The sequence below is a fragment of the Vombatus ursinus genome, unplaced genomic scaffold, assembly GCF_900497805.2.
Source record: "Vombatus ursinus unplaced genomic scaffold, bare-nosed wombat genome assembly UNPS02014942.1, whole genome shotgun sequence".
Lineage (NCBI taxonomy): Eukaryota > Metazoa > Chordata > Mammalia > Diprotodontia > Vombatidae > Vombatus > Vombatus ursinus.
Window position 1 is genome coordinate 23,927,296 of NW_020954720.1, and position 27,812 is coordinate 23,955,107.

Genomic DNA, 27,812 nt, shown 5'->3' on the forward strand with positions numbered 1-27,812 from the left:
ACATCAACATGAGTTTTAAAGAAGCCACATAACAGTGCTGCTTTGAGAAATTTAACAAAATTGAAAGGCAGAGAGAAGTTATATGAGTATTTGCATGCTAAGTTTTAGATATTTTAGTGTTATGAAAAGCTTCGTGCTCTGTCAAAGTGAAAACAATGAAATATAGCTTGGTGTAAAAAGCTTTAGAATAAGGTGAGTTCTAGGATCAAATACCATTTTTCATAAGTATTGAGAAATGATGAGCAAACCCCTTAACCTCAGTGTCCCCCATTGCAAAATAGAGATGGTAATTCCAATACCACTTATCTCAGAAAGCCATGGTGAAGATCCAGTGAGATAATGTATATGAAGAACTTTGTGAACCTTAAAGCACTATATTAATTTTAACTATTATTTAAAGAGATGGCTGATTAAATACATTAATTTGAATATACAAGTTGTTTTGATTATGAATATCAATGTGCTTTATTTAGTGTAGCATGAGAGGGTCTTGAATGACCTTCCAGCAAAATGTATTATCACCTGTCACCAATGCTATCTATGACATGATTGTTGTACTTGATGATGGAGTGTATGAAGAATAATAAGATGATATCTTGGTGTGATTGCCATAAATTAACTCATGTACAAAATTGCTTCAACCCTATTTTTTTCCTCATGACTCACCATTTCCTTTATTTGTACGAAATAGTGAATAATCATACCCTGCCTGGGAAAAAAATTGTGGTCAAGGGTTTAAACAAGTCCTTCTGTCCTGAAGCTTCTCTTTTGAATTTTAGGCCCAGCTTTAGCCTAAACATCTTTGAGTTTGGACTTGGCAGGTTTGGAGTCAGTAGGTTTAGCAGAATCACTGGGCTTTGTGGCCTTAGAATCAGACTTGGCAGCCTTAGGATAAGACTTGGTGACCTTGGCATCAGACTTGGTGACCTTGGTGCCAGATTTGGTTGCCTTGCAGCCAGATTTGGTAGCCTTGGGATTAGATTTACTGGCCTTGGCATCAAATTTGGTGACCTTAGGGTCAGTGGGCTTGGAAGCCTTGGGGCAATGGTTCTGGCAGTCTTAGAATCAGGGTTCATGATCCTGGGCATTTGCTGTCAACCCTAAGGTCTGGACGCTTGTGGTCAGCAGGCTGAGCACTGGCCTTGGTGATCTTGGGCCTGAGGAATTTGGCCTTGGAGGCCTTGGTGCTGAGGATCTTGATGGCCACTACTCAGGCCTTGATAACTTTAGCATTGTTGGCCTGCATCTTCTTAAGACCCTTCTTGTGTGCTTCTTAGCAAAGCACACGTTTCTCAGAAACGTGGGGTCAACCCTTTCCAGAGACATAGCTCTGTGACCTAGGTTTCTTAATGCCATTTCTGTGCCATTTTTGTGATTGGTTGTGGGTGTTATGGTTCTTACACTTAGTATTCTTTATATTGCAGCCTCTACTAATAAGCTACCAGAAGAGGCCAAAAACAAGAAAGAAAGTTCTACCCTATTTCTTTTATTTTATTCTACTTTCTATTATTCAGTTCACTAAATTGGGGGATAGTCTATAGTGATAAAGTGCATATTTTCATAGTGGCTACAGCTGACTTTTTTTAATTTTTTACCTTTTATTTAGAAATTTATATTTCCCCAATTACATGTAAAAACAATTTTTAACATTTGATTTTAAAACTTTAAGTTCCAAATTCTCTCCCTTCCTCCCTCACAACCTCCCCCTCATTGAGAAGGCAAGCAATTTGATATGAGTTATACATGTGTAGTCATACAAAACATATCCATAATAGTCATGTTGTGAAAGAAAACATGGGCAAGAAAAAAAACTCAAGAAAAATAAAGTAAAAGAAAAAGTAAACTTCAATCGGTATTCAGACACCATCAGTTCTTTCTCTGGGGATGGAAAGCATTTTTCATCATAAGTCCTTCATAGTTGTCTTAGATCATTGTATTCCTGAGAATAGCTAAGTCATTCACAGCTGATGATCTTACAATATTGCTGTTACTTTGTACACAGTATATTTGACTTTGCATCAGCTCATGCAAGTCTTTCCAGGTTTTTCTGAGAGCATCCTGCTCATCATTTCTTATAGCACAATAGTATTCCATCATAATCACACACTGCAACTTGTTCAGCCATTCCCCAGTTGATGGGCATCCCCTCAACTTCTAATTCTTTACACCCCAGAAAAAAACTGCTATAAGTATTTTTTATACATATAGGACCTATTTTCTATTTTTTATCACTTTTCAGATATAGACCTAGTAGTGGTATTGCTAGGTCAAAGGGTATGCATGATTTTATAGCACTTTAGTCATAGTTTCAGATTGCTCTACAGAATGGTTGAATCAGTTCACAACTCCAGAAAGAGTGCATTAAAGTCTCATTTTTCCCACATTTCCTTCAATATTAATCATTTACCTTTGCTATCCTAATAGCCAATTTAATAGGTATGAGGTAATACTTTTTTAAATTTTTTATTTATTTTTTTCAATTTATTTTATTTTATTTTTTTCAGTTTATTTTAAGTTTTCAACATTCACTTCCACAAGATTTTGAGTTCCAAATTTTCTCCTCATTTCATCCCTTCCCCCACCCCAAGATGGCATGCATTCTGTATACCGCTTCCTCTAATCTGCCATCCCTTCTATCTCACCCCCCCCTTCTCTTGTCCCTTTTCCCTTCTATTTTCCTGTAGGGCAGGATAGATTTCTATACCCTATTTCCTGTATTTCTTATTTCCCAGTGGCATGTAAAAACAATTTTTTAACATGTGTTTTTAATACTTTGGGTTCCAAATTTTCACCCTTCCTCCCTCCCCACTCACCTTCATTGAGAAGGCAAGCAACTCAATACAGGTTATACATGTGTAGTCATACAAAACACTTCCATAGTGGTCATGTTGTGAAAAACTAAGTATATTTCCCTTCATTCTATCCTGCCCCCCATTTCTTCTATTCTTTCTTTTGACCCTGTCCCTTTTCAAAAGTATTTGCTTCTGATTACCCCCTCCCCCAATCTACTCTGCTCTCTATCATCCCTCTGCTCTCTTGTCCCCTTCCCCCCGCCCTATTTTCCTGTAGAGTAAGATAGATTTCCATACCCAATTAAGTGTGTATGTTATTCCCTCTTAAAGTTAAATTCAATGAGAATAAGATTCACTCATTCCCTCTCACCTTTCCCCATTTCCCCTCCACTATAAAAGTCTTTTCTTGTCTGTTTTATGTGAGATAATTTACCCCATTCTACCTCTCCCTTTCTCCCTCTATCAGTATAATCCTCTCTCACCCCTTAATTTTACTTTCCAGATATCACCCCTTCATCTTCAAATCATTCTGTGCCCTCTATCTATCTATCTATCTATCTATCTATCTATCTATCTATCTATCTATCTATCTATCTATCTATCTATATCTATCTAGATATATAGATCTGCATATATATATATATATATATATATGAAATTTTTGCCCTCCAACTACCCTAATACTGACAGTCTCATGAGTTACAAATATCATCTTTCCATGCAGGAATGTAAACAGTTCAACCTTAATAAGTCTCTTGTGATTTCTCTTTCCTGTTTACCTCTTCATGTTTCACTTCAGTCTTGTATTTGAAAGTCAAATTTTCTATTCAGCTCTGGTCTTTTCATCAAATATGCTTGAAAGTCCCCTATTTCACTGAATGTCCATTATTTTCCCTGAAGAATTATACTCAGTTTTGCTGGGTAGGTGATTCTTGGTTGTAATCCTATCTCCTTTGCCCTCTGGAAAATTATATTCCATGTCCTGCAGTTCCTTAATGTTGAAGCTTCTAGATCTTGTGTTATCCTGATTGTTTCCAACATACTTGGATTGTTTCTTTCTGGTTCCTTGAAATATTTTCTCCTTGACCTGGGAACTCTGGAATTTGACTACAATATTCTTAAGAGTTTTCCTTTGGGGATCTCTTTCAGGAGGTGATTGATGGATTCTTTCAATTTCTTTTTTGCCCTCTGGTTCTAAAATATCAGTGCAGTTTTCCTTCATAATTTTTTGAAAGATGTCTAGGCTCTTTTTTTGATCATGATAGTGCAATAATTTTTCAATTCTCTCTCCTGGATCTATTTTCCAGGTCAATTGTTTTTCCAATGAAATATTTCACATCATTTTCTATTTTTTCATTCCTTTGGATTTGTTTTACTCAAATTTGTTTCACTCTGTCTTTTTGTGCTGCTTTGGAATTTGTTTAGAGCCATTTTTTTATAGGCATTTGGAGGGGTTTGGGGAAGACCTCAAGCAAGTCACTGCTTTTATTCTTCCACCTCAGCTCTGCACCTGTGTATGAGGTAATACTTCAGAATTATCTTAATTTGCATTTCTCCAAACAATTATGAGATAAAGTATTTTTATGACTATAGATAGCTTCTATTACTTCATGTGAAAATTTATCATATCTTTTGATCATTTATCAATTGGGGAATGGCTATCATTTTTATAAATTTGACTCAGTTCTCTATTTGTTTAAGTAATGAGGCATTTATCAGAGAAACTTGCTTTAAAAAGTTTTTTTCCCATTGTTACTATTGCTAACTGTATTTCCCTCCATCCCATCCCCCCCATTTATTCTATTCTCTCCTTTCACCCTGTCCCTCCTTAAAAGTATTTTGCTTCTGACTATTCCATTCACCAGTCTGCCCTCCCTTCTAGCACTCCCCCCTCTCTTACCTCTTTCCCCTCCTACTTTCCTGTAGGGTAAGTAAGATATATTTCTATGCCCAATTGAGTGAGTATGTTGTTCTCTCTTTGAAGCAATTCTGATGAGAGTAAGTTTCACTCACTTACCCTCATTTCCTTTTTCCCCCCTACTGTAAAAGCTTTTTCTTGCTTCTTTGATATGAGATAATTTACTCCATTTTACCTCTCCTTTTCTCTTTCTCTCAGGCCATTCTTCTCTCACCCCTTAATTTTATGTTTTAGATATTATCCCTTCATATTCAACTCTCACCTGTGCCCTCTGTCTATATATTCTCCTTCTAATTACCCTAATAATGAAAAAAGGTCTTACAAGTTACAAATATCATCTTCCCATGTAGCAATGTAAACATTTTAAACTTATAAGTTCCTTATGATTTCCATTTTTGGTTTACCTTTTTATGCTTCTCTTGAATAATTTGAAAGTTAAATTTTCTATTCATCTCTGGTCTTTTCATCAAGAATGTTTGAAAGTACTCTATCTCACTGAATATTCATTTTCCCCTGAAGGATTATGTTCAGTTTTGCTTGGTTGTAATCCTAGCTCCTTTGATCTCCAGAATATCATATTCCAAGACCTCCAATCCTTTCATGTAGAACCTGTGAAATCTTGTGTTATCCTGACCATTGCTCAACCTTACTTGAATTGTTTCCTTTTGGTTCCTTGCAATATTTTCTCCTTGACCTGGGAACTCTGGAATTTGGCTACAATATTCCTAGGAGTTTTCCTTTGGGGATCTCTTTCAGGAAGTGATTGGTGGATTCTTTCAATTTCTATTTTGCCTTCTGGTTCTAGAATATCAGGGCAGTTTTCCTTGATAATTTCTTGAAAGATGATGTCTAGGTTCTTTTTATGATCATGGCTTTCAGGTAGTCCAATGATTTTCAAATTATCTCTCTTGGATCTATTTTCAAGGTAAATTTTTTTCCAATGAGATATTTCACATTGTCTTCTATTTTTTTTCATTCCTGTGGCTTTATCTTATTGTTTCTAGAGTTCTCGTAAAGTCATTAGCTTCCATTTGCTCCATTCTAATATTTAAGGAATTATTTTCTTCAGTGAAATTTTGGATCTCCTTGTCCATTTTGTCAATGCTGCTTTTTAAGACAATCTTCTCCTCATTGGTTTTTTACTCCTCTTTTACCATTGCGGTTCGTCTATTTTTCAAGATTTTTTTTCTTTAGTATTTTTCTGTGTCTCATTTAACAAGCTGTTGACTCACTTGTAATGATTTTCTTGCATCACTCTCACTTCTTTTCCCAATTTTCCTCTACATCTCTTACTTGATTTTCAGAATCCTTTTTGAGCTTTTCCATGGCCTGAGACCAATTCAAAGTTTTAGAGGCTTTGGATGTAGGAGCTTTGACTTGTCTTCTTCTGAGTGTGTGTTTTGATCTCCCTTGTCACCATAGTAACTTTCAATAGTCAGAGGTTTGTTTTTGTTTTTGCTTTTTTTTTTCTGTTGTTTGTTCATTTTCCCAGTCTATTACTTGACTTTTTAATGTTTGCTAAAGTAGCCCTCTGCTTCCAGGGTAGAGGACACACTCTCTCAAGCTTCAGGGGTTTTGTGCTGTTTTGTTTTGTTTTTTTTTTTTTCAGAGATACTTCTAGGGACCTATAAATTTTCAGTTCTTTCAAGGTGGTATGATCTAAGAAGAGGTGTTTACTACTCTCCTGCCCTGTGCTGTGGTCTGTGAGTGATCACAAGCATTCTTTTCTGACTGGAACTGGAACAAGGGTTCCCCCTCCACCGTGGCCACAAGCTCTGCTCTGCTAGTGCTCCTCTTCACCTTGGGACTGCCACTCAAGATTGTGACCCAGATATGAGTATTGGAAAAGCAATACAGTCCTGCCTCAGTGCTAGTAAAAAGACCCCTTAATGTCTTTCTGACCAGTTGTTCAACTCCTTTACAGTCTGTGGGCTGAAGTCTCTGGAAGTATCCACTGCTGCTACTGATTCTGTCACTCCCAAGGTTTACTTCTAGTTTGCTGGGGCCAGGGTTATGCTGGTGCAATATGCTTTGGACTGCACTCCACTCTCACCCAGGTGAGACAGACCTTCTTGCCTACCTTCTAAGTTGTCTTTAGCATCTATGGGCTCAGGAGTCTGGAAACTGCCATTGCCACCAGTGATTTAGTCACCCCAGGCCTGCTCTGGGTTTGCTGGGTCCCAGTATACACTGGTGCTGCCTGTGTTGAACTGTGCTCCTTACCCTGGTACAACAGACCTTTCCTGTTGACCTTCTAAGTTGTCTTGGGCTGGAAATTTGTTTCACTTCATCTTCTTGTGGAAAATTCGTTTAGAGTCATTTTTTAAAGGTATTGGAAGGATTTGAGAGCAAGCTCAGGTGAATCCCTGCCTTTACTCCACCATCTTGGTTCTACCTCCAGCTGATATATATTTTGTTGTTTTGGGGTTTTTTGTTTTTGGTTTTTTTTTTAGTTTTTTGTTTTGTTCTGTTTTTTGGCTAGGCAATGGGGTTAAGTGACTTGCCCAGGGTCACACAGCTAGTAAGGGGGGTTATGTGTCTGAGGCTGGATTTGAACTCAGGTCCTCCTGAATCCAGGACCGGTGCTCTATTCATTGTGCCACCCAGCTGTCCCATGATATATATTTCAAAAAAATGTTTGCATGAATGACATAATGGGCCTAATTGTGTCTAAAAGTAAAAGCAGCATGTGTGCCTTTCTGTACATGTACATCCAAGTTCTAGCATTTAAACTTTCTTTTCTTTGATTTATTTAACACTTTCCTACATTTTGTGTCTCTCTAATTACCCAGCACAGTGCTCTGCACACTGTAGATGCTTAGGCAGTAGTTATTGTGCAGAAACAGCTAGGTGACCCAGTGGATAGAGCACTGGGCCTGTCAAATATATTCAGCTAAAATCCAACTTTTGAAACTTACAAGCTATGTGAACCTGGAGAAATCACTTTACCTTTGTTTGCTTCCAAACCAATCTCACAGCATTATTGTGAGGATCAAATGAGATCATATTTATAAAGTATTACCACAGTGTCTGATGCATAGTAAGAGTTTAAAATAAGTGTTTCCTTCCTTTCTCATTGTACTATGAAAAGGAAATGATATTGTATAAGTGGGGGAGATATCATGGAGAACAAAAGACACACATCTGGTTTTATTGAATTCATGCCACCTATGTTCTGAACCCTTTTTTAATGGAGGCAGACAAAATAGATCAGAAAGACCACCCTCTGAATTAGGAAACAGAAGATGTGGATTTGAATTCTGGCTCTGTTATTTGCTAGCATTGTGCCCTGGGAAAGTCATTCAATCTCTCCCTAAAATTGGAGTAATAATGTCTCTACTGCTTAATCACATGTCTGTGGTTAGTAATAATAACAATAGTAGCAATAATAATAATTTATATATCCTTTTTAGAAGGTTTTCAAAGTGCTTCATAAATATTTAATTTTATGCTCACAATAGACTTGGGACTTAGGTGAAATTATTATCCTCAGTTTACAAACAAGGAAAGTGAGACAGACAGAGGTCTGCACACGTCCCAGTTCTAGTGTCTGAGATCAGATGTGAATCCAGGTCTTCCTGACTCCAGATCCAGCAACCCATCCACTAGCCCTATCATGTTAATCATAATTTTAAAAAGAGTGGACATGATCACCAATAAATTATTTAAGTAAATAGATAAAAGGGACCCTTTACCCAATTTTTTATTATAATATTACTGTCAAAGTTTTAGAAGAGTTTGGATGTTTTTGTTTTGTTTTGTTTTTGGAAAATGAAAAAAATTATCAGTCATCCATTGTTATTTTTTCATGATAATATAATATACCAGGCACTGTGTTGGATGATGACAATACAAATACAATGAATCAAATGATCATTATTTGAATGGAGTTTATATTCTAATGGGAGAGATCAGTACATATGTAAGTATACCAAGAACAAATATAAAAATTAATAAACAAATAAATATAAAACAATTAAATACATGTTAATTTGATAATTTGATGTTACAGTTTGGGTAAGGGGAAATCAAGAAATCTTTATGTAAAAGATTGGAGTTGAAGTGTATCTTGTAGAAAGAGATTGTATATGAGAGATGTTAAGAGGTATTGTATTGTAGGTATGAGAGATGGCCAGTGCAGACACAAAGATGGAAGCTAAAGGGTCCCGTGGGAAGAACATAGACAAAGACAGTTTGCCTGGATCACAAAGTACAGGCGGTGAAGTAATATATAATGAGGCTAGAAAGATATGTTGGGGCTAGGTTGTGAATATCTTCAAAAGCTAAACAGATTTTACATACACACACACATTTTTGTCTAATAGTAGCCATCTCTAAGGCAGGGAGGAGGAGATGGTAAAAAAAGAAATTTATGTGATAGCTTTTTTAGATATTTAAAAGAAATGGCAAGTTGTACATAATAGATTTGCACTTTCAGGTGCAATTATCTTTTTGTATTATACTATGTTATGGAAATGTTTGTTTTATTCCATAAATTAAAAATTAAGTAAATAAATGTTAAAATATCTAAGCAGAGAAGTTTATATTTAATCCTAGAGGTAATTGTTAGACATTTGAGATTATTGAATAGGAGAAATAATTTATCAGATCTTCACTTAAGGAAAATCACTTTAGCAGAAATGTGTAGGATTGACTAGAGTAGGAAGAGACTTAAGGCAAGAAGTGCAAGTAAAAGACTTTCAGGAATCTAGGCAAAAAGTGATGAGAGCCTGAACTAAACTGGTAGTTGTATGATTAAAGGAAAGGAGTAGGAGGTGAGAGATATTGTAGATGTAAAAACAACAAAAGTTGCCAATTTATTGGACACTTGACATAAGGTAACAAAAGGAATTAAATGATATAGAGATTATGAACCTAGGATTCCAGAAAGAAGATGGTGCATTTAACAGAAATAGCAACATTTTTATAAGGGGTGGGTTTGGGGAGACATATGAGTTAGAATTTGGGCATGCTGTGTATGAGATTTATCTAAAGTATCTGGTTTGAAATGTCGGGGAGGCAATTGATGATGTGCAATTGAAGTTCATGGAAGAAACTGGGGCTGGATATGTAGATCTGTGAGCTATCTAGTTAGGGTGTCACCTCCTTGAGATCAGAGACTGTGTCATATTTTTTCCCACCCACCCCAGTGTTTAATGTGGTACTCTGTAGAAAAATAATACATATGTTTCTTCTACAGAAGTCTTATTATAAAACCCCAGCTTGTCATGAGGATGATGTGCAATACATTTAATGGAACAACCATGATGAAAAAAATAATCACAGATCCTTTATGTGTTAATATTGAACTATTATTCTCTCCACTTTACCACAGCACTTTTCTCTAATGTATAGAAGAAATCCTAAGGAGGTGGTAACAAAATAAGTTGTTCACTCCTCCAGAGGATATAACATTGATGCAAAAATTGCTGTTGTCTCCAGCTTTTCGATGGTATTGAACAACTTGCAAAAGGACAGTACCTGACCTCAGACCCTTCAAGGAATCTTCATCTTTTTTTTCTTAGAACTAGGCTACAGGGTCAAGGCCACATGATCATGGATATTGTACTTCAAGCAACCTAAGTGTATGTTTGTAGCAATGACAGTAGGGAGCCTAACATGAGAAGAATTCCTGAAGCAGCAGGAGCATATTAAACACAGGAAACAAACACATACTCTTTCTCTCATGGCAAAAATGTAGCCATTTGCTACAAGTCAAAAAACATTTTGGGAAAAGATCACCATGGACTTCCACTTCCGGGAGCCCCTATCAACCTCTGAAAACCCAGAAAATATCACCCCAGAAAAAGCCCTGGAACAGCTGAACCAGAAGAAAGATGGGGTGCAGCAGTGCAGTAGCCCAGGTAGCTAGAGGGATTAATGGGAAAGGCCCCTCTTTACTCTGGGGGAAGGAGAGCAGTACAGAACCAGGAGTCGCCCTGCCAGCTAGTGTAAAGACCCACTTTAGCACACCAGTAGAAGATTCTGGTGCCTTGGCATTCTACAGCAAATGGGTCTCCAGTGCCTCAGCAAAAATAAGGGAAGCAGCAGTACAAAGGGCTCCAGACAGATAAGCACCCTGCAGCATTCATCTGAAAGGAGCAGAAGAAAGCAACCTAGAGGTGCCAAAAAGTTCCAACCTTGAAGATTCCAGCCCAACACCAGGTAAGCTGTCAGAACCCTACAGCCTCCAACTGCCAACCAGGAGGAGATCCCAAAGCCCAGGTGGTCGAGCAGGCAAACACCAACAGCTGTACCGCCCAGTGCCTCAGTGAGGGTGGGGTAACTGGTGGAAACCAGCTCAGAAAACCACCAGGTGCCTCAGCATTCCACAGCAAAGAAGTCTCCCAGTGCCCCAACAGAAGTAAGGGAGAGAGCACTGCAAGGGGCCCCAGGCAGATAAACACCTGGCAGCACTTATCTAAAAGGAGCTAAACAAAGCTAAAGGAAAGGAAAAGCAGGCAACCTAGATTTACCTGAAAGTCCCAGCCTTGTTGATTCCAGCCCAACACCAGATAAGCTGCCAGAACCCTACAGCCTCCAATTGCCAACATAAGATGCACCAGCACACAAAGCCAGTGACCAAGACCTAGGCTCCCAACACAAGAAGCTTGGGTCAGTGCCCTCTGCTCACCAGCAGGAGAGCTTAATCCCTTTAAAGGCCAGTGAATAAAGAAACACCATGAGTAAAAGGAAACATGCAATAGATTCATATTACAAGAAGAGTGAAGATCAAGACAGAAATTCTGAAGAGGACAACACTGTCATCAAACCCACATCTGCAACATCAAAAGGGAATATAAACTGGTCTGAAGATCAAAAAGCCTTCTTAGAAGAGCTCAAGAAGGATTTTAAAAGTCAAATGAAAGAGGTAGAGGAGTCCTTTAAAAGTACAATTGGACAATTAGAAAAAAAAAGTACAGTGAAGAAAACAAGTCCCTAAAACACACAATTAGCCAATTGAAAAAAAAAGTACAATGAAGAAAATAAATCCCTTAAAAATATAATTGACCGATTGGACAAGAAAGTACAAAACCTAACAGAAAAAAAATATGTTAAAAATTAGAATTGAACAAATGGAAACTAATGACTCTATGAAAGAACAAGACTCAGTCAAACAGAAACCAAAAAAAAAATGAAAAAAATAGATGAAAATGTAAAATACCCCACGGGTAAAACAGCTGACCTGGAAAATCGATCCAGGAGAGATAATTTAAAAATTACAGGCCTACCTGAAAGTCATGATGAAAAAAAAAGCCTGGACAATATCCTTCAGGAAATCATAAAGGAAAACTGCCCTGAAGTCCTAGAACCTGAAGGTAAAATAACTATGGAAAGAATCCACCGCTCCCCACCTGAAAGAGATCCCAAATTGAAAATGCCAAGGAATATAATAGCAATTCCAAAATTACCAGATTAAAGAGAATTTACTGCAAGTAGCCAGAAAGAAACAATTTAAATATCATGGAACCACGGTCAGGATTACACAGGACCTTGCATCCTCTACATTAAAAGACCATAGGGCATGGAACATGATATTCTGTAAGGCAAAGGAGCTTGGAATGCAGCCAAGGATTAACTACCCAGCAAAAATGAGTGGATTTTTTGAGGAAGGAGATGGATATTCAACAAAATAGGGGACTTCCAAATGTTCCTGATAAAAAGACCAGAGCTCAACAAAAAAAAATTGATCTTCAAGTACAAGATTCAAGAGAGACATAAAAAGGTAAATGGGACAGAAAGATACAACATGTTATTAATAAGGGCAAAATGTTTACATCCCTGCAAGGGAAGATGATACTTGCAACTCTTGAGAACTGTATTGTTATTATACCATGTTAAAGGAGTATACATAAAGGGGGTGGATATAATTTGAATTTGATGTAATGATAAAAAAAAATTAATCAAGTGGGTTAAATGGATCCAAGTAAGTGGATTAGCCTGAGCTAAGAAAATGTACTGAGAAAGGATGAGGCAGATGAGGGTAAATTACATTACAGGAAAGGACACAGAAACCTAGTAGAGCAGAGGTAAAGAAGGGAGGGGGATGAGCATTGTTTGAACCTTACTCTCATCAGATTTGGCTCAAGAAGGGAATAACATAATCAGTTAGGTATAGAAATCTAACTTGCACTGTAGGTAGTAGGAGACAAAAGAGGAAAGAAAAGGGAGGGGGGATAGAAGGGAGGGAAGAAGTAGTAAGGGTAAAGGGGAAGAAAAGGAAAAGGGATAATAGAAGGGAGGTGGGACTCTAGGAGGCACTGGTCAAAACAAAACACTAGTGAGGGGGGAAAGGAGAAAGGACAAAGAAAAGCATAAACGGGGGGGGGGAAGGATGGAGAAAAAGAAACAGATAGTAATCATAACTGTAAATGTGAATGGGATGAACTCTCCCATAAAACAGAAGCGTAGAGCAGATTGGATTAAAAATCATAATCCTACAATATGTTGTTTACAGGAAACATATTTGAAAAAGAGTGATGCATACAGTGTAAAGGTAAAAGGCTGGAGCAAAATGTATTATGCTTCAGCTGAAGTAAAAAAAAGCAGGGGTAGCAATCCTGATCTCAGACAAAGCAAAAGCAAAAATAGATCTTATCAAAAGAGATAAGGAAGGAAACTACATCCTGCTAAAAGGCACCATAGACAATGAAGTAATATCATTACTAAACATATATGCACCAAATGGTATAGCATCCAAATTCTTAGAGGAGAAGTTCGGGGAGTTACAGGAAGAAATAGACAGCAAAACTATACTAGTGGGGGACCTCAACCTCCCTCTCTCTGAACTAGATAAATCTAACCACAAAATAAACAAGAAAGAAGTTAAGGAGGTGAATAGAACATTAGAAAAGTTAGGTATGATAGGTGTCTGGAGAAAACTGAATGGGGATAGAAAGGAATATACTTTTTTCTCAGTGGTATATGGCACATGCACAAAAATTGACCATGTACTAGGGCATAAAAACCTCACAATCCAATGCAGAAGGGCACAAATATTAAATGCATCTTTTTCAGATCATGATGCAATAAAAATTATATGTAATAAAGGGCCATGGAAAGATAGACTAAAAAATAATTAGAAACTAAATAATCTAATCCTAAAAAATGATTGGGTCAAAGAACAAATCATAGAAACAATCAATAATTTAATTCAAGAGAATGACAATAATGAGACAACATACCAAAACTTGTGGGATGCAGCAAAAGCAGCTCTTAGGGGAAGTTTTATACCTCTAAATTCTTACATAAGTAAAATAGAAAAAGAGATCAATGAATTGGGCATACAACTAAAAAAACTAGAAAAAGAACAAATTAAAAATCCTCAATTAAACACCAAATTAGAAATATTGAAAACCAAAGGAAAAATTAATACAATTGAAATGAATAAAACTATTGAACTAATAAATAAAACTAAGAGCTGGTTTTATAAAATAACCAATAAAATAGATAAACCTTTGGTTAATCTAATTAAAAGAAAGAAAGAAGAAAACCAAATTACTAGTATCAAGAATGAAAAGGGTGAAACTACCACCAAGGGAGAGGAAATTAAAACAACAATTAGGAATTATTTTGCCCAACTATATGCCAACAAATTTGACAATCTTAGTGAAATGGATATATATTTACAAAAATATAAATTGCTCAGATTAACAGAAGATGAAGTAAAATACTTAAATAACACCATCTCAGAACAAGAAATTGAACAAGTCATTGATGAACTTCCTAGGAAAAAATCTACAGGGCCAGATGGATTTACATGTGAATTCTATCAAACATTTAAAGAACAATTAATTCCAATACTATATAAACTATTTGGTAAAATAGGTAAAGAAGGAGTCTTACCAAATTCTTTTTATGATACAAATATGGTGCTGATACCTAAACCAGGAACAGTCAAAACAGAGAAAGAAAATTATAGACCAATTTCTCTAATGAATACAGATGCAAAAATTTTAAACAAAATATTAGCAAATAGATTACAGCAACTTATCACACAAATAATACACTATGACCAGTTAGGATTTATACTAGGAATGCAGGGCTGGTTCAATGTAAGGAAAACTATCAGCATAATCCATCATATCAACACCAAAACTAACAGAAACCACATGATCATCTCAATAGAAGCAGAAAAATCTTTTGACAAAACACAACACCCATTCCTATTAAAAACACTAGAAAGCACAGGTATAAATGGAGTCTTCCTTAAAATAATAAATAGCATCTATCTAAAACCTTCAGCAAGCATAATATGTAATGGGGACAAGCTAGAAGCATTTCCAATAAGATCGGGAGTGAAACAAGGATGTCCATTATCACCACTGTTATTCAACATCCTACTGGAAACACTAACTTTAGCAATAAGAGAAGAAAAAGACATTGAAGGCATTAGAACAGGCAAAGAAGAAACAAAGCTATGAGTCTTTGCAGATGACATGATGTTATAATTGGAGAATCCCAGACAATCAAGTAAAAAACTACTTGAAATAATTAACAACTTTAGCAAAGTTGCAGGCTATAAAAGAAACCCACATAAATCATCAACATTTCTATATATTACCAACAAAGCCCAACAGCAAGAGATAGAAAGAGAAATTCCAGTTAAACTTACTGTAGACATTATAAAATATTTAGGAGTCTACCTCCTGAAACAAACCCAGGAACTCGATGAACACAATTACAAAACACTTTTCATGCAAATAAAATCAGATCTAAATAATTGGAAAAATATCAGTTGTTCATGGGTAGGCCGAGCTAATATAATAAAAATGACAGTTCTACCTAAGCTAATTTACTTATTCAGTGCCATACCAATCAAACTACCAAAAAATTATTTGATCGAGTTAGAAAAAAATAATAACAAGATTCATTTGGAAGAACAAAAGGTCCTGAATATCAAGAGAACTAATGAAAAGAAATGCAGGGGAAGGTGGCCTAGCCATTCCAGATCTTAAATTGTGTTATAAAGCAGCAATCATCAAAACTGCTTGGTACTGGCTAAGAAATAGAGTGGTGGATCAGTGGAATAGGTTAAGTATGCAAGCCACAGTAGTCAATGACTATAGTAATCTATTATTTGATAAACCCAAAGACCCCAGCTTCTGGGATAAGAACCCAGTCTTTGAAAAAAACTGCTGGGAAAACTGGAAAAGAGTATGGCAGAAACTAGGCATAGACCAAAATCTCACACCATATACCAAAATAAAGTCAAAATGGGTTCAAGATTTAGATATAAAGGCTGATACTATAAGCAAACTGAGAGAGCAAGGAATAGTTTACCTGTCAGATCAATGGAGAACAGAAGAATTCATGACCAAACAGGAGATAGAGAACATTACAAAAAGCAAATAACACAATACACAATAACAGCCACTTTGTGTGATGATTAATATTGATAAACTTAACCCTTCCTGGCAATACAAGGATCTAAGACATCTCCAGAGGCCTTGTGATGGAAAATGCTATCCACACCCAAAGAAAGAACTATGGAAGCCAAATTGTTATTTTTTTTCTCTTCTGTTGAGTTTTGTTTCCTCTTTCTGATGGTTCCTCCTATTGGTTTTAATTTCTACTTACAACATCACTAATGTGAAAATATGTTTAATATGAATGTAAATGTATAGCCTATACCAGATTGTGTGCCATCTTGGAGAGGGTGGTAGGAAGGAAGGGGGAGAAAAATTTTAAACTCAAAAGCATATGGAAATGATTATTGATAAATGAAAATAAATTAATAAAAAAAGAAAGAAAAAGATCACCATGCATGCCCATTGCCCAGTGTATTTTCCCAATAGCTATAAGGTGATGAAAAGCTTAATTTAAAGCTTAATAAGTGGATTTCAGTGTGTTGGAATTGAGAAGATTGATTCATTCATTAGGATTAATACTAACATTTTTCTGTAGTGCTACAAGTTTGACAAGATGTTTTACTTGCCACAGCCCTGTGAAGGAAGTATTGAAAGTATTTTTATCCCCATTTATAGTTGGAGTAATTGAATTTTAAAGGTTACATGACTTTCCCATGTTCACCCACCTAGTCAGTGTCAGAACAGATATATAATTCTAAATCTCCTGAGTCCAACTCCCACCCTCTGAATTCTTAAAAGCATCACCTTTAGCAAATCACCCCCTGCCCACCATAACATAGTACTCTCACAGGTCCAAGTCCACTTGAGGAGGTCTGACCTCCCCTATGGATTTCATAATCCCTTTTTGATGCATTGTTCTTGCCCCAGAATAAAATTCTACAGGAACCTAAATTAAACTTAGGTGTGATTTAATTATAGATTTCTACAAATGCACATTTCAGTAAGGTATTCAACTTACTTACAGATACTTAATGTAAAATATTAAAAACTTGTTTGTGTAGTGGACAAAGAGGTGTTCTCAGAACTAGAAATTTGATCTGGATTCTGGCATAGATTCAGGGGAACATTGTGCACATTCCTATCTATCAGTACTTTAGACCAGAGGTGTCAAATATACAGCCCGCAACCCTCCAGAGTGTGGCCCAAACCAGATTAAAATGTAGGTGGAAAAAATTTCACAAATATGTGATTTTCAAAGTCAATGTGTAGGCAACAGGGATCCTTGTGTATGGTTTAGTAACCTACATTTCTTTTTCACTTTGACAACACTACTCTTGGTAACAATATAAATTACATAAAAACTGCTAACTTGCATTGGATTCACCCAAGTGTTCCTTGAATCAATGAAATCAAAGGCCCACTCACTCTTTCATGGCTCATGTCTTGGCATTTTTTTTTTTTAATTTGGATAACAGGGTCTTCAGTTTCCTCAAAAGCATACAGTGTATACAATATGGGAATATAGTATGGAATAGCCAGTACTTTCTCTACTAAAGAAAATGACTTATATGCGAGCAATTGAATCTGCATCAAATGTGAAACACAATGTCATAGAAGGTTGGCAAGATTAAAATCTCTTGGGCTCCTGTGTCATGGCTTTACTCCTTTAAGTGAAAGCTAATCCTCTGAAGATGATCCACTTCTCAGAAAAGCATGCTTTTAAGAAAACTAACTTTTGATGGGCAGAGCCAAGATAGCAGAGTAAAGGCAAAAACTCCCTGAGCTCTCTTAAATCTCCCTCCAAACTACTTTAAAATAATACCTCAAAGTGAATTCTATAAAAGAACATGGTGAAACAGTTTTCTAGCCCAAGACAATTTAGAAGGTCAGCAGCAAAGGACTAACTCACTGAGGTAAATCTCAGTCCAGTGGCAAGCCAACAACAGGTTTTAGGGGTAACTGAATTAGCAGCAATGGCTTCCAGAACTCTCAGTTCACAAATGGTAATGGGGTTGGACAACTTGTCAGAAGAAGATTACTGGGGACCTTTTGGGGGCACTGGGTACAAGAACCTGTTCCATTGCCCGTACATGGTTGTGGGTCACAGTCCTAAGGTGAGGAGGAGCATTAACACACTAGAGCTGCAGGGGAGCAGGGACCTGGGTGACAAATCCAGGGCAGAGAAGATTGATTGTAGCTTAAAGACCAGAGCACAGGCATAGAGAGCAGTGACCTCATCTCTCCTTAGATCACACCACCTTGAAAGAACTGAAAACCTACAGCCCCCCTGTACTAGCTCTGAAAACAACAGCACATAAAATCTGAAAATTGGGACTGTGCCCTCTCTATCCTAGTAGCAGAGTCAAACTTTAAAAAAAGGCTAAAAAAATCAAGAAATAAATGGGTAAGTGAGCAAAAAACAACAACAAAAGAACCTAAGCAAAGAAAGTTACTATAATGACAGGGAAGATCAACACACAAACTCAGAAGAAAGTAGTAAAGTAAAAAAAAAAAAAGCTACATCCAATGCCTCAAAGTAAAATGTGAATTGGAAAAGTGGAAGCTAATTACTCTGTGATGAATAAAATACAATCAAAAGAATAAAAAGAACTGTGAAATATCTCATTGGAAAAACAATTGATCTGGAAAATAGGTGGGGGAGAGATCATTGAAAAACTATCAAACTAACTGAAAACCTTGATTAAAAAATAATTATAACCTAGAAATCACATTTCAAGAAATCATCAAGGAAAATCGTTCTGATATTCTAGAATCAAAGGGTAAAATAAAAATTTAAAGAGTCCACCAATCACCTTCTGAAAGATATTTCAAAACAAAAACTCCCCAAGAATATTATAGCCAAATTCCAGAACTCCCAGGTCAAGGAGAAAATATTTCAAGTAGCCAGAAAGAAACATTTCAAATATATAGAGCCACAGTCAGGATATCACAAGATTTAGCAGTTTCTACATTAAAGAATTGGAGGGCTTGGAATGTGATATTCCAGAGGGCAAAGAAGCCAGGATTACAACTAAGATTCACCTACTCAGCCGAACTGAGTATAATCCTTCAGGGAGAAAAAAAAAATGTATATTCAATTAAATAGAGGACTTTGAGGCATTATTGATGAAAAGACCAAAGATAAAAATGAAATTTGACTTTCAAATATAAGACTCAAGGGAAAAAATAAGGTTAAACTCTTTACAATCCTACATAAGTAGATGATAACTAGTAACACATAAAAAAGTCATAAATAAGGACAGTTAGAAGGAATATACATAGAGGGTGTGGATGTGAATTAATGATGATAGAATGATTTCTTAAAAAATGAAATTAAGGGGTCAGAAGAGAAATGCAAGACAAGAAGCATTCTTTATTATCAACCTTTTAAAGTTATGATTGATCACTCCTTTGTCCAGAGTTCCAAAACTGTTCAAAATTGTTTTCCTCTACATTGTTATGGTCATTGGGCAAATTACCCTTCCAGTTCTACTCATTTCATACTGCATCATATCATAAAAGTCTTCCCAATTTTATCTGAAAACTTCACGTGCATAATTTCTTATAACACAATAATATTGCTTTTCATTTGAAGCCACAATTTGTTTAGCTGTGTTGCGGTTTATGGGCATCCACTTCATTTACTATTTTATTTTCTTTTTTTTCTGTTCTTTTCTATATCAAAAAGCTTCCCTGTGCTTATGGTTCCTTTACCTCTATCTTTTATGTTTTTGGGGAAATGACCAGGTATGGTATCATTTGGTCAAACATATATAAAGATTAATTATATTAGGTATATAAATTCAAGTTTGATTTTTTTCCCAAAAAGATTACTTCACTTCATAAATCCATCAAAATGCAGTATGTCTGCCCTATTACAGTCCCTTTGATGACTGCAATTGTCATTTTTAAAAAATGATACTCTGAAGAATGTGAGATACAACCTCAGTTTAATTTGTATTTATCTCAACGTTCATAATACAGAGCATTATATCTTATAGTTAGTGATATCTTTCAGATATCTCAAAAGGGATATCCAATAGACATCTTAAACTGAATCAATCCAAAATGGAACCTCCCCCCTCTTACCTTATTTTTAATTGTAGAGTAAATTACATTATCTCTAAATCTAAATGCATTTATTTTGCTTGTAAGCAATGTTTTCAATTTTATGTGATCAAAATCGTTCATTTTACTTTCCACAATCAACTTTATTAACAGACTTATTCCTCCACTCTAATTCTGTCATTATATGATCTTTTAAAATTTAAGTTATCTTCCCATTTGAAGCTTATTATAGATGCCAACCAAAAACTAATTTCTTCCTTTCTATTTTGACTAACACTTTCTGCTGTATAGGAAATCATTACCTGAGGAGCTATTGTTCTTGGTTTATCAAACATTAAGGAACTATATTTGTTTGCTTTGGATTCTTGTTCATCTACTACATTCTTCTGATCAAATTAAAAATAAAAATTTGTCATTATCAAATAGCTATGGTGATTACTACTTTAAAATATAGTTTAAAATCTCATAATAATATACCCAGTCACTCCTATTTTTTTCCATTTTTCTTACAATAATCTTCATTTTTTGTTACTCTGAAGGAATTTTTATTTTGTTTTATTTAATTCTATTAAGTAACCTATTGGCAGCTTGGTATGGCAAATAATTTGTAAATTTATTTTGATAGTATTATCATTTTAATAATATTGGCACAGACCAAACATGAAAAAGTTTATTTCTTCTAAGTATCGTTTCCTGTTATTTCTGTAAAAACTGTCCTGAGGTTATTATTACTATAAATACTGAATATGACTCAATTGTGTTAACACACAAATATGCTTTATAGTTATATTGAGTAGAACAGTTTTTTTTAAAATAACCTCCCATTTGATTATGTTGGAAATATGTGGGATGTGATGGTTTATTTATTTTATATTCTGCTAATTGTTATTGTTATAATTATTTAGATGTATTTCTAAACTATCATATCATCTGCAGCTATATGGGAAAATTAATAGAATAGGTCCTGAGATCAAATATGGCCACAGATACTTATTAGTTACATAAAGCTTGCCAAGTCAAGCTCTGTTTGTTTTTGTTTTCTCAATTGTTAAATGGAAATAATAGTATCTAATCATAAGGTTTTATAAGGAGGAAATAAAACAGTAAAGTACTTAGTACAGTGTCTGGCACATAGACAGCTATATAAATATAAATACTTATTCCATACCCCTTCCCCTCATCTAAATATAATGACTTTTTTTCTTTTTGCATGTGGTTATTTTATCAATTTATTTTCTTCTTTTATTCCTATAGCTAGAAATTCTAAAAATACGTAAAATAATAATGGTGATAATAGATACATTTACTTTGCTCCTAATAATAGTGGAAAAGCATTTTGTGTTTTCCTACAGGTAACGCTAGTTCTTAATAATGTCTACCACGTTAAGCAAAGGACCACTTATCTGGCATAGGAACTATACTATGATTTTAATGCCTCACATGAATTTTTATATATTGTCAAAGCTTTTTTTTCCATGTTGTTTTACTGTTTTGTTATTAACATGAACAAAATAACCCAGTGCACATTCTCACAAATATAAACCATCAGTGAGAACAGTAAGTAAAGATATCATGAATGAGAAGCTCCCTACATTGTGTAATTACTTTTGTCTTCTTATGGTAGTGAGTACCACAGTTTTAAATCCTTGAGGATGTAACAATTCGCTTATTAACCTTTGAGGTCCTGCTTTAATAAATATGTGCTGCCCAGCAACTACATTTGTAATTGTTGTTCTCTGGCTTGAGGAGATTTTAATTTTTTCTGTTGCTTTACTTTTTGATAATACACAAATATTGACCTTTAAAGAAAATCAAATATGTTGAAATAAGTTGATCACTTATTTCTAAACACACAGACATGTAAATACAATGACAACCAAAAAGTAGACCAAAAATGTACATTGTTAATTATAACAGTATTGGAAGTTTTTGAATGTTTGTGCATTTTTATGTGAAGATCCTTCTCATATTTTACTCGGAAAGATGAATAAGAGCAGTTTCCTTCATAGATAGATACATGCTTTCCTCTTCTCTTTCTGAAAGACATTTTGCCAAGCTTCATGGAAGAAGAAAATTATTTATAAGGTAGAAATGGCCAAAAATTCTGGGTGGTTTCCAGGGTTGTGTTAATTCCAGAATAAGCAAAACACTGTCTAGTTTTGTTACGCTTCTGAAAAATGCATCCTCTATCAGTAGAGAAAGCAGATATAGGGATCACGCATAAAGTGCTTACTATGGGGGGAGAGCGGAAGGAAAGAAGGGGTATAAGCATTTATATTTGGTTGCTATGTGCCAGGCACTGTGCTAAGAACATTTGTTTTTGTATTGTTTTTACAAATATTGTCTCATTTGACAGATGCTATTTTATTCCCATTTTACAACTTAAAAAACTGAGTTAAAGTTAAGTGACTTGCCCAGGGTCACACAGCTAATAATTTGTTTGAGAACAGATTTGAAGTTCCTGACTCTAGGACCAGTGCTCTAACCACTGCTCCACCAGTTGCCTTTGTACTACAGAACCACTGATATTTTCTGCTAATATTTTTGTGCTTCTTTCATTGAGCTCATTCCTTCATGTTTATGGTGTCTTCCTTGGGCTTTTTGTTCCACTTGTCACCACTGGAATTTAATGACTGATAATAATTTAAGGACATGACATTTAAGTTCAGTGCTGCTCAATTTTGGTGATCCCATGGGTATCGTAGCCTCTGCTGGTTTCTGGAGACTTCTGAGCAAATAGTCTGTACTGGGCATCACTCTACTTATTTTAGGTAATCTTGTGTTAATATTGGGAATATAATCTCTGTGGGCAATTCTTCCTGATTCCAGATTCTGGGCTTCATTTCTTCAAGGATACCTTTGCTTGGATATAGTACCTAGAATCTCTCCCTGATAAGGGTAGGATAACAGAGATTTAGTTATAGTCATCACACCCAGTTAATAAAAATATAGGTAAAGTACCCCCAGGCTAAGATTATGTCTTTTCTTTTGAAGTCCTTTATCTATGCAGACATCCAGTTATCTCTTATAGACAGCTATGTCACATAGATAACAGTTCTAAGATCTTTTCTTGGTTTGGCATGTAAATTAATTTCAACCAGAAGACAAGGTAAACTAAGGAAGTAAAATCATCATTCTCCACCTATGTAGCCTGCATTTCTGCCTTTATTATTTATATCTATCAGAAAGAAAGCTCCTTTGAGTTAATGTAATATTTTTACTACCAAAATTTTACTGTCACAATATAAACTTTCACTTTGGTAAGTAATCACATAGAAAAATAGTGAAAAAATAGTACTGATGATATCTTTCTACATATTCAAGCATGCATCAAACATTCATTTATTCATTCATGAATGTATCAAGCCTGCAATAGATACTTCTTTGTATAAAGAAAGAAGGAAAGAAGGAAGAAAAGAGGGAAGGAAATAAGGAAGGAACCAATAATTTATTAAATATCTACTATATGCCAGGCACCAAACTAAGCATTGCAGATATATTATTTCATTTGATCCTCATTACACTCCTTGAGATAGGTCTTACTTTATCCTCTTTTTATAGTTGAAGAAATTGAGGCAGCAGAGATTAAGGGACTTTTTCAGGGTCACACAGCTAGTAAGTGTCTAAGGCTAGATTAGATCTCTGGATTTCCCACCTCTCCAGGCACAGTTATCTATCCATTGTGCCACCTAGTTATCCTTAAGATAAAAACAAAGTGTAAAACATTGTCCACATCTTTTAGGAAGTTGTACCTCTGTTCTGTGACACAATATGTAGACCTATGATAGGTAAGTAGCAATAGCAAAAGGTACATGATTAACTACCAAAATGATCTATATAAACAATAAGTGATTTATGAAGTTCCTTAATTGTCAGTGTAGATCAGGAAAGGGCTAATGGAGGAAGTAAAACTCAGGCTGGACCTTGAAGGATGTGACACATTTGAATTGGTAGAGAAGGAGAAAGGGACATTCTAGAATAATAGCATAAATAAAGGTTTAAAGTAAGCAATATATATGACATGTTTGGAGGTAGGTATAGTTCAGCACTCTGCCTCATTGTAACAGGATTTGTTTTAGAGGTCATTATTCTGTTCAGTGGAAAGAGCAGTGGGTTTGGATAAGAGTACCTGGGGTTAAATCTCACTTCTACTTACTTAAGCAAGACATTTACCCTACCTAGACCCCAGTTTCATTACCCATAAATATAAGACATTGATTTATACCTTTTCTAGCTCTAAACCCAATGATAGGAGGCATAGGAGGAATTTCAATATAAGGCTGAAGAATTTAGAATCATCCTGGAATATATAATATTTCATATAATGTCTAATGTGTGTATTATTGTTGTACAGTTGTTTAGTCATGTCCAACTCTTCATGACCCCATCTGGGGTTTTCTTGGCAGAGATACTGGAATAGTTTGTCATTTCCGGCTCATTTTACAGATGAGGAAACAAACAAGGTTAAGTGACTTGCCCAGGATCACACAACTAGTAAATGTCTAAGGCCAGATTGAACTAGGAAGATGAGTCTTCCTGATTCAAGACCTTGCACTCTATCCACCATGCCATCTAGCTGCCCTAATATGTGTATAGCATTTCACAATTCACAAATTCACATTTATTAATTCATTTGATCTAAAGGTATATCTTGTACAGTGGGTAAGACAAACATTTCTGTCCCTGTTTTACACATGAGGAAGTATAGTCAGAGAGATGTAAAGCAATTTGCCTGAGATTCTACAACTAGTAAGTAAGATAGCACTCAGATTAAGGTCTACTGACTTCCAGATCCATGTGCAATCCACAAAATCGCTTAAATAATAGAAAATGTTTATAGGCTTTTGAACAGAAAAGCGACATTATGTAATCAGTGCTTTAAGATTGGTCTGTTAGCAAGGTAGAAAATAGATTGTTAATGGAAAAACTAGAAGAAACAAGATTAGTAAGAAGGTTATTATTGTAGTCTCAGCAGTTGGGACAGTGAAGAAGGAAGGACAGGTAAGAAAGGCATTCCAAATTTTAATAAAAATGTAAGAAAACAAGATTTGGTACCTTATGTGTGTAAAGGGAAAGTGGTCAATTGAATTTCATGCCAAAATTGTGAGACTTTAAAATTAGAAATGGTAGTTCCTTATATAAAGCTAGAGACTTTTTGAAGGGAACTGATTTGGTTGAAGAAATGAGATTTTTTTTTTAAATATTAAGATTGATGTGAAAGATAAGATGTTCATGCAAATATCTAAGTTGAACTATCTTGAAGTGCCTGGAGATACTAGATGACTTTTTAGGGGAGAGAGCTGAGCTAAAGATAAACATTTCAGGGTTCTTAGCACAGAAATTATAGCTGAAGCCAAGAGAGATTATTTTAGCTATGTGTGTTTGAGTCCTTCCTTAAATTTTTCATCTAGTTCTCATCATGGCAGAAGGGATACCTATACCTTGGAGCTTATGCCAATGAAACCTGACAGTTCCTTCTTAGATGGAAAGACTGCTTGTGAGCTCAAATATGGTCATTTTGCTATTTGTCAAAGGATCAACCTAGCTAAATTCTGATAGAATCAACACCATGTTGGGCAGAAGAGGTGTGTTTTTCATCAAAAGTATTTCTCATATACCATCTACTTATTGTTTTGTTGAGGGGTTATGATCAACGTTTGTTGAAGAAGCAGCTATAGTGGCAAAATTATAGATTATTAAAGTATTAAAGGAGCAATATAGACTTCATCTTAGCTTTGAATATGAGGCACATTATATAAGAGATCATTTACAGGCCTTTTTCAGTAACAAAAATCTTTTAGTAGTTAGTATGTAAATATTAAACCCGAATGATTCAACTTTGATTTTATTTTAATAGGTTTCAGCTTTTACAATTCAAATGACCTACAGCTTTTCAAGATGCAGCTAAACATTTGGTCTCCAGAAATGCCCCAACATACCATTATAACTACCACTTAAAAGATTTGAGACTTTTCTTTTTCTTTGTTTTTTCCTTGTTTTTTTCTTTTTTTAGAGATGAGGTAGGGAGATTTAACAACCACATGTTAATTCCCACTTGGTAAACTTCTTGCCATTAAAATAAAGGACAATTGCCTTTCATTAAAATGGCTATCTGTGCTTTAAAACTTATACAATGTCTTTAACCAAAGCAACTCATGGCAGTCCTTAGATGATCTTAAGTCATTTGGTCAATTTCTGAGGCAAAGTTAATTATTGGTAGGATATTCCTAACAACTGTCCTTCATTAAAAGAAACATTAAAATGATTTTTTAAAAAACTGTTACTCATTAAATTTGTTCTCCTAGCAAATACTTTTCAAGTGGATAAATAACATACATAAAGCTACACAGGGCACTAAGGGAGACAGATATATAAGATATTCCCTCTGCCCTTCCAGAATTTAGGTGGGATATAAACACAAATAACATTTGAAAAAGTAGAAGATAAAGTGATATGAGTCCCAAAGAGGGAAAGATCTTTCCAACTGAAAGGATAATGGAAGGTTTTATAAAGGTGGCATGGAATTTTGGTCTTAAATAATAGGTTGAGTCACTTAACCCCAATTGCCTAAAAAAAAAAGAATAGAAAAAAATAGGTTTTATCAAAGGAAAGGATGTCACAAGCACAGGGCAATATAGGAATAAAAGCTCTAAGAAGTAAAACTAAAGAATGTACTTTTAGAACAATATTCCAGTTTTATTAAAGTTGAGGATGGAAATGAGGCAAAGTTAGGATTGTTGAATGTAAATTGGTTTGATTGTGGAGGGCTTGGCTGCTGAACTTAGGGATGTGGACTTTTTTTGGTAAGTAATAGAGAACTATTGAAGATCAATGAGCAATGGTATGACATGATCCGATCCATGTTTAGTAAGATTATTCTGGCAGTAGAAAGAAGAATGTTTTCATGGAAGAAGACTGAATGGGAGTGGTAAGTTAGGAAGCTGCTACAATATTAAAAGTTTCCTATACTAGTACTAATTCCAAAATTTTGATCATTTTGAGAGAAAGACTGGCAGTAGAAATATTACTGGACTGGAGTCAGGAAAACATCCATTCAAACTTTGGTTCTGACCAAATCCCTAGGTCTGAGCAAATCATTCAATCCCTCTAAGCCTTTGTATTGCATTATCTGATTCAGTATTATTTTAAAAAAAAACATTTTATAAACCTTGAATACTATTAACAGATGAGTTATGAAGTAGAGTTTGTGAGCATGGAAATGAGGGGATGAATGCAAAGATGCTGTACAGGCACAATCAACAAGATCTAACAGTAGAATTTGTAAGAATCAAAGGCAAAAGAAAAGTTTAAGATGAGACCAAGCATAGGTGACTAGGAAAATAATAGTACCATTATTATTAGGGAAATGGATGGATTTAAGGAGAGAAATGAAGAGTAATTGGATTTTGAAGGAAGAGGGAGGGTTACACTAGATGGAGAACTATGGAAAGGGTCTATTTTAAACATGGGAAAAAGTGTTATCTAAGGCACAAATATTGCAGAAGTGAGGGTGATATTGGGATGCATATAGCTTGGCCAGAAATAAGGTTATATTGATAATATTGGGGGAGAATGGGAAGTAGGAAAATACCTATGATTTCATCTGGATGAGGAAATGGCCATTGTCAAAAGTCTCTCCACCAATGTAAACCAGCAATTTACTGATAACTTGCAGTCTCAAAAGGTTACCTGGAGGATATAGAGGCTAAGTGATTTACCCAT

The 27,812-nt window shown here is 35.3% G+C and overlaps 1 pseudogene; it reads right to left on the minus strand.

The window, feature by feature from the left end:
• Window positions 1–735: 735 nt before the first annotated feature.
• LOC114029924 lies at window positions 736–27,812 on the minus strand (annotated as a pseudogene).